Raw genomic sequence first — 8306 nt, 5'->3', positions numbered from 1 at the left:
CATGAACGGTGCACAGCTCGAGGTGCTTTTGCCCACCGAAATCGTCCTAACTTGGACTTGATACACATGGCATACATGCACGCCAATACAGACCATTCAAACGGTGGCCGGATAGGGATCTGATTACACTGTCAATAATATCAATTGTTCAATTAGTGGTCATTAAATGGACTGTTAAAAGAAAACTATCAACGGCTCAAATTCATCGGAAGAATTCCGATGGTTCAGATCATCCATTCGGTGTGATTATAGGGCTATGCTCAATCCACGAAAAGAAAGGTTCGTGGTAAAGATTCACGTGACAAGAGTTCCCTCCTTGTGGCAAACGGATGGCTCTGCATGAAAGAGACATCATAGGATGCATCAAGTAATTGGATCGCGTGGTATATAACACACCACTCCACTGACGTGACGGGGAAAAGTTCCATGTATGTGTTATATCCACACCATCTGTCCATTTTTCCATATCATTAGGGAGCATAAGCCCAAAAACAAGGCAGATTCAGAGCTCAAGTGGACCACACGAAAAACAATGGGGATTGAATGCCTACTATTGAAAACTTCACTGTCCCACATGAAAGTGGCAAATAAGCATCATGATTCCAGCTGTACACGAGTTGAACCGAGTTGAGATTGGCACAACTCGGCTCGTCCAGTAGATAACACCAACTCTGCTCGTCTCGATCCTCAAGCATGACTAAATAGCGAGGCTAGGTTTTGTTTGCAGCTCATGCTGTTAGAGCTGATTTTGAGCATGTGCGACATTTTCTAAAACACATGGAGTGCATATTCAAATTCTTATAAAATGCAAAATATTAATAGAACATTACAGGTATTTCATCAAACACTCGGCGAGCATCATCAAAATCAAGATTTGATTTTTTATTTTTATTTTTTTTATAAAGAGAATCTAGAAAAAGAGTTGTGGCTTTTGGTGATGTTGGTGACCATTCATTTATGAATGGTGGTGCCTCTTGTTAAAAGGAGCATTATTTGAATTTGAAATAGTAAAGAGATGTCATTGTTGAAAAGACACCATGAAAAAAGATGTCTTTTCATGAAAAAGGTCTTAAAACATTTCTTTTGATTCTATATAAACTCATCTTTGGGTCAATCCGAAAATCACAACTCCAACAATCTCTTCTCTATCTTCTTCTTCTTCTCCATTTTCGGTTTTGAATGGTTTTTTGAAAAGTTACAATTTTCAGTTGCTAAACTGCAAACATTTTTTTAGGCAGTAAATTGCAAACAATTTTCCGAGGGTAAATTGTAACAGCACAAAAGTCAAGGATGTACGCTATAAAAGTGTGTTTAGGGTGCAATTTTTCAGTTTTGTAGGCCGAAACACACATTTCTCTGGTCTTGGAGAAGAGGCTTGTTGTATTCTGGAGGCGGATTTGTTATAACCCTCTTACAAATTGGTTTAACCACCAGTAGGATGCAAATATTGCCTTGAAGATAGAGATATCGTAACGCGCTTTAAGCCTATCTTTAGGTGATTATTTTTCTAATTTTTCACTTCAATCATAATAGTTTTAAGGCAATATTATAGCATCTTCTATGGGTCATCCTAACTTTGTTCAAATTACACCGTTTGATGGCTTAAATTTTCTTCTATGGCTCAAATTTTCTTCAATGGCAATCAAGGGTGCATCGCTTCCTCACATCACTCAAGTTGGATCACGTGCTCACTCAAGATCCTCATTCACCACCATCTAACAATGATACAGCGGAACAAATTCAAAAGCGACAAGATTGGGAGTGTAACGATTACCTATGCAAAGGTTATATCTTAATGCTCTTTTTAACTCGTTGTATGTTGTTTACCGTCAAAAGAAAACCGCTAAAGATTTATAACAAGCGCTGCTCACTAAATACACATCAAAGGATGAAGGCAACAAAAAATTCCTTGTAAGTTAATTTTTAGAATTCAAAATGTTTAATGAAAAACCTATCCTTGATCAAGTACATAAGTTACAAGTCATCATCCAACAAATTATTTCCAATGGCACTAATTTCGACGAATCCTTCCAAGTATCCACCATCATAGCTAAACTTTCACTGAAATCGAAAGATACTAGAAAATCATTGAAAAAGAAAAAAAAGAAAATGTCCTTAGTGGACTTTCTAATATTTCTTCGAATAGAAGAAGAATATAAACTCCGTGATAAAAAGGAAGAACAACAGAAGGTCCTAAGTAACGCTAATATAGTCGAGCATAGTGTGAATTAGAAATCGGATAAGCCATCTTTTAAGAAAGATGATTGGCTCAAACCTAATAATCAAGGGTTCAAAAGGAACACATCAAAGAAGGGTTCATGCTTCTTTTGCAAAATCTCTGGTCACTTTAAGAAAGACTGCCGAAATACAAAAAAAGAAATGGCAAGTCAATATAACTGAAGACATGAATTTGGCAGCTGTCGTATCTGAAGTTAATATGGTGAATAAGGATGTTGAATGGTGGATAGATTCTGGCGCTACCAGACATGCTCGTAGAAATTACAACATGTTCAATTCAAATGAAATAGTAGGGGATCATCAAGAACTATATATAGGAAATGCATCTACATCTAAGGTTGTAAGCAAATGAAATGTATGTGTTAATCTAACTTTCGAAAAAGTCCTTGCTCTGAATGATGTGCTGCATGTACCGGATATTAAGAGGAATCTTATATCAACTAGTCTACTAACTAAACTTGGATTCAGACTCCTATTTGAATCCAATAAATTAATTGTGTCTAAAAATGAGGTATATGTAGCTAGGGAAGGGTTATATATCCAATGGAATATTCAAATTGAACCTTATAAATAAAAATTCTTTTTTCGTTTATATGCTTAATTCACATGATGTTTGATATGCTAAATTAGGACATATTAGTTATCATAGCATGGATAATATGTCTAATCTTTATCTAATTCTTAAGTATACAAAACCTAATGACAAATGTAGTATTTGTGTACAATCTAAAATAACTAGAAAATCATTTTCAATAATAGAAAGAGAATTATAACTCATATACCTAGTTCATAGTGACATATGTGAAATGAATGGTTTAATAACAAGAGAAGGAAAGAGGAACTTCATAACCTTTATAGATGATTTCTCCCGTTATACCTAACTATACTTATTGAAAAATAAAGATGAAGCATTACAAAAATTCAAGATATATAAAATAGAAGTAGAGAACCAACCAGTTAGACCGAAAGATTAAAATTCTAAGGTCAAACAGGGGAGGAGAATATTTATCCTTAGAATTCTCAGAGTTTTGCAAAACTCATGGTATAATTTACCAAATTACAGCTCATTATTCACCCCAACAAAATGAAATAGCAGAATAGAAAAACAGGTCTCTCATAGACATGGTAAACTTTATGCTCAATAATGTAGGTTTAAATTCAAGATTTTAGGTTTCTGTTGCTGAGAGTGAGAGAGGGATAGAGGGAGGCGGCAGCAGCTCCGACCAATCAAGATGGTAAAGTTTCTGAAGCCGAATAATGTCGTGATCATCCTATAGGGCCGATTCGCTGGCTGCAAGGCGGTCATCGCTCGTTCATTCGACGATGGGACCCGCGACTGCCCGTACGGACACAACCTCGTGGCTGGGATTACTAAGTACCCGAAGAAGGTGATCCGAAAAGACTCTATGAAGAAAACGGCCAAGAAATCAAGGGTGAAGGCCTTCATCAAGCTTGTGAATTACAACCACATCATGCCGACGCATTACATGCTCGACGTCGATCTCAAGGATGTCATCACCATCGATTCCCTCCAATCCAAGGACAAGAAAGTGATCGCCACCAAGGACACGAAGGCCCATTTTGAGGAGCGGTTCAAGACAAGCAAGAACCGTTGGTTCTTCACCAAGCTCAGGTTCTAGGAGGATGCACTGGGATTCCCGTCGGGGAGAGGGAGAGGTCATTTCTATCCGCTTTTTCTTTTGTTAGGTTGATTTTTTACTCTGAATTTTTTGTTTTATTTATCAATCATGTTAGATTGGGATCATTTGGATGAAAACTTTAATTTTGAGCTTAGTTTATATGATCATTGGATCAAACCAATGTATATTTGAAAAAAAAAAAGTTCAAGATTTTGGGGAGAAGCCCTATTGACTGCCTGTGATATCTTCAATAGGATACCTCACTCTAAGACTTGTAAGACTCCATATAAACTATGGACGAATATGATTCCTAACATCTCATACTTCAAGGTATGGGGTTATAGAGCCTTAGTTAGGCTTACTAATCCTAAAAGGCCTAAAATAGGGTTGAGATCTCTTGAATGTATTTTCATAAGATATGCACAAAATAGTAAAGCTTATAGGTTTCTAGTTGTAGAATCTAATTATGTGATTCCAGTAAACACCATAATAGAATCTAGAAATGTTGAGTTTTATAAAAATACATTCTCTTCTATAACTAGAAAAGAGATAAGATCTCAAGATCCTAGTACAAGCAGTAATTTTCTAATACCTCATGATATCAGCAGCCTCGATAAAGAGGACATAAAACCTAGAAGGACCAAGAGGATTTTCTGACCTGATTTCTACATTCTGCTAATAGAAAGAAATAAAGATAACATAATAGAGGAAATTATATTGGTATGTAATATAGAAAATGATCTAGTAATAATATATAATGCCTTTAGATCTCAGAATACTTCTTTTTGAAAAGAAGATATAAACGATGAAATATATTATATATTGCAAAATGGAACATGGAAACTTGTAGATCTACCCCCAGGATCAAAACCAATAAACTATAAATGGATTTTCAAAGGAAAACTAAGACCAGATGAAACCACGGAAAGGTTTAAGGCTAGATTATGGCTAAAAGCTTTACACAAAAAGAAGGTATTGACTTTTTCGATACCTATGTTCCAATAACAAGGATATCAACCATCTGAGTTTTAGTTGATCTAGCATCCATATATAAGTTAGAAATCCATCATATGTAAAAACAGCTTTTTTTAAATGGTGACCTCGATGAAGAGCTTTATATGGAGCAACCAGAAGGTTTTATAATTCTAAGACATAAAAATAGAGTGTGTAAATTGATAAAGTCGCTATATTGACTTAAACAAGCACCTAAGCAATGACATGAAATGGCTTTAAGATTAATGAATCTGTTAAATTTGAATATTCAAAATTCTCTAATAATAAATGAGTAATTATATGTTTTTACGTATATGATATGTTAATCTTTGGTACATATTTGGAAGTTATAAATAATACTAAATTATTCTTATCATCTAATTTTGAAATGAAGGATAATGCTGAAGCTAATGTGATTTAAGATATCAAGCTGTTAAGAAACAATGATGTTATAACTCTATCTTAATCACATTATATTGAAAAGATACTTAAAAAGTTTGATCATTATGATGAGAACACAGTTTTTACTCTTTTTTATTCTAATATCAAATTAATTAAAAATGAAGGTCGTAGTGTGATAGATAGTCTTTTTTTTAAGGAAAAGGTGGGATGGGGCCACCAAATATATTCATAGGAGAAAATGTACATCTGGCCCCGACAAAAAGAATCGGGTCGCACCTATCGTATAACAACACAAACAAAAAGCTAAACACAATCTATACCAACAACCACTAAGTTTGAAGGTTACCAATGCTTGCGTTATCTAAGAACAAATAACCTCTGATGTTCCTTGGGAGCATAACACGGGACGTGAAGAATTTGTTGGCACAACCAATGCTGGCCATTCTAGCTAGGGCGTCAGGGACTGAGTTGCCCTCTCGAAAAATGTGCTTGAAAGCTAGATTAAGTGGACGACTAAGATGATGGATAATACCCATCCTGTACCAAAGATTCCACGGGCAATGCACCGATGGGCCGGATGCAGCTTCGACCACAACTGAGGAGTCTGATTCAACTACAATGTTAGAGAAGCCCAGCTTGAAACATAGGACTAAGCCATCAAGCATAGCTTGAGTCTCCGCAGTAGAGTTTGTAGCTTAGCCGTAGTATCTGTGGAAGGTAAAAATCATCCGACCCTACGAGTCCCTGCAAAACATAGGACTAAGTCATCTTATGTATGCTATGATTTCTACTCAACCTGATATTGCTTTTGCAGTAGGTAAATTAAATAGATTTATAAGTAATCCAATTTTAGATCATTGGAATGATATCTCTAGAGTACTGCGATACTTAAGGAAAATAATTAACTATAGTTTACATTTTTCTGGTTACCTTAGTGTGCTTGAATGGTATAGTGATGCAAGTTGAGTTACTGATTCTAATAAATACTAGTCTACCAGTAGATGGATTTTTACACTTTGAGGAGTTGTCATTTCTTGGGGATTCAATAAGCACACTTGCATATCTCACTCTACCATGGAATCTGAATTCATAGCTTTGGCAGCTAGTAGTAAAGATGCAGATTGATTAAGAAACCTTTTTATTAAAAATACCAAAGGCATTTGCCACCGGTCTCTATCTACTATGATAGTGAAGCGACACTATCAAGAGCATATAATAAGACTTATAATGAAAAATTCAGACATATTAGTCTAAGGCATAGTTTTGTGTGGCAACTACTTAGCGACGGTGTTATAACAATACAATATGTACAATCTATCAAGAATCTAGTGAACCCGTTCACCAAGGGACTAGCAAGGGATGTTGTCAGTAGAACATCAAGAGGAAGGGAACTTAAGATAATTTCACAGACACGATATGAGGGAAACCCAATATAAGTTAATAGGTTCATTGGGCAAAGTACCTCACTGGAAGTATCTGAAGTAGCACTGTACATTTTATATCTGTCTCTTTCATGGATGTATGTATAGTGTTGGGTACCTAAAATGATGAAAAGGAGGATGAGTCACTACTCTTAATGAGTCTTTTCAAGGGCGTTATAGTTACAAGGGCATTCATAAGGACTCACATATATGAGTATTAGAAGTGGGGCCGCTTCTTAATGTTCAAGATTTTTGGCTACTCTCATTAACTCATGAATCTAAAACAGAGCAAAAGGCCGTTAATGTGCTATAATTTTAGAACACAAGGCAATTGAAATATTTGTGTGTGACATGTCTGATTGTGTCATATATAATACTTAGTTAAATACCATAGTTACTAAGGATTCTGATACAACTTTAATTTGTTTACACTACGTAAAGGTTCAATTTCATAAGACACCTTCTTCTATGCATATATTTTCCTTACATACCCTGACCTCTGCATTTTGAAAAACAATGGGGAATTATTGAATTTTTCAAAATAATTTTGTTTTTATGAAAGAGAATTTAGAGAAAGACTTGTGGCTTTTGGTGATTGTTGGTGACTATTAATTTGTGAATGGTGGTACCTCTTGGTAAAGGGAGCATCATTTGAATTTGAAATGGTAGAGACATGTCATTATTGAAAAGACACCACCATTGTTGAAAAGACACATGGAAAAATATGTCTTTTCATGAAAATGGTCTCAAAGCATCTCTTATGATTCTATATAAACTTATCTTTGGGTCATTCCAAAAATCACAACTCCAACAATCTCCTCTCCATCTTCTTCTTCTTCTCCATTTTTTATTTTGGATGGTTTTTTGAAAAATTACAGTTTTTAGGCGCTAAACTGCAAACAGTTTTTCAGGCAGTAAATTACAAATAGTTTTCAGGGAGTAAATTGTAATAGCACAGAAGTCAAGAATGTACACTGTAAAAGTTGTTCAGGATGCGGTTATTCGGTTTTACAGGCCGAAACACACATTTCTCTGGTATTGGAGAAGAGACTTATTGTGTTCTAAAGGCGGATTTGCTATAACCCTCTTACAAATTAGTTTAATCACCAGTAAGGTGCAAATATCGCCTTAAAGATAACGACATCATAACGCACCTTAAGTCTATCTTTAGGTGATTATTTTTCTAATTTTCTGCCTCAATCATATCATTCGTATAATGTAAAGTGTTTTTTCTCTTTTTGTAGTAATTTGTTTCGTATTTATTCCTTCCTCGCCACTAGCCAATCTACGGAGAATGTATATACTCAAAACAACACTTTGTTGAGTCATTTCATCAAACAGTCGAGCGAGCTAGCCAAGCTAACTTGATTCATGTGCAACTCTAATCATGATGTTAGATCGATTGTTGTTGTTTTTGTTTTTATTTTTATTTTTTAAAATTTTATTTACCCAAGCACTCACATCACAATGGTTTCTTTAAGTCCTCAAGAGGACTTCGCTAAGGAGACCCGCTCTCGCCTAGCCTATTCATCATTGTGGCGGAAGTTCTTAGCAGGGGTCTTAAGAGGCTGATGGTGCAGGGCCTTTGCTAGTCGTACAAGGTGGCTCAGGG

General features: G+C 35.5%; 1 pseudogene; it reads left to right on the top strand.

Annotated features, from left to right (window-relative positions):
• The first annotated feature begins 3443 nt into the window (after positions 1–3443).
• LOC131250133 (large ribosomal subunit protein eL27x-like) lies at positions 3444–4080 on the top strand (annotated as a pseudogene).
• The last annotated feature ends 4226 nt before the right edge of the window (positions 4081–8306 follow it).

Source organism: Magnolia sinica, chromosome 6 (genome assembly GCF_029962835.1).
Source record: "Magnolia sinica isolate HGM2019 chromosome 6, MsV1, whole genome shotgun sequence".
Lineage (NCBI taxonomy): Eukaryota > Viridiplantae > Streptophyta > Magnoliopsida > Magnoliales > Magnoliaceae > Magnolia > Magnolia sinica.
The sequence above is the reverse complement of the archived record's forward strand: the minus strand, read 5'-3'. Positions and strand labels throughout refer to the sequence as shown.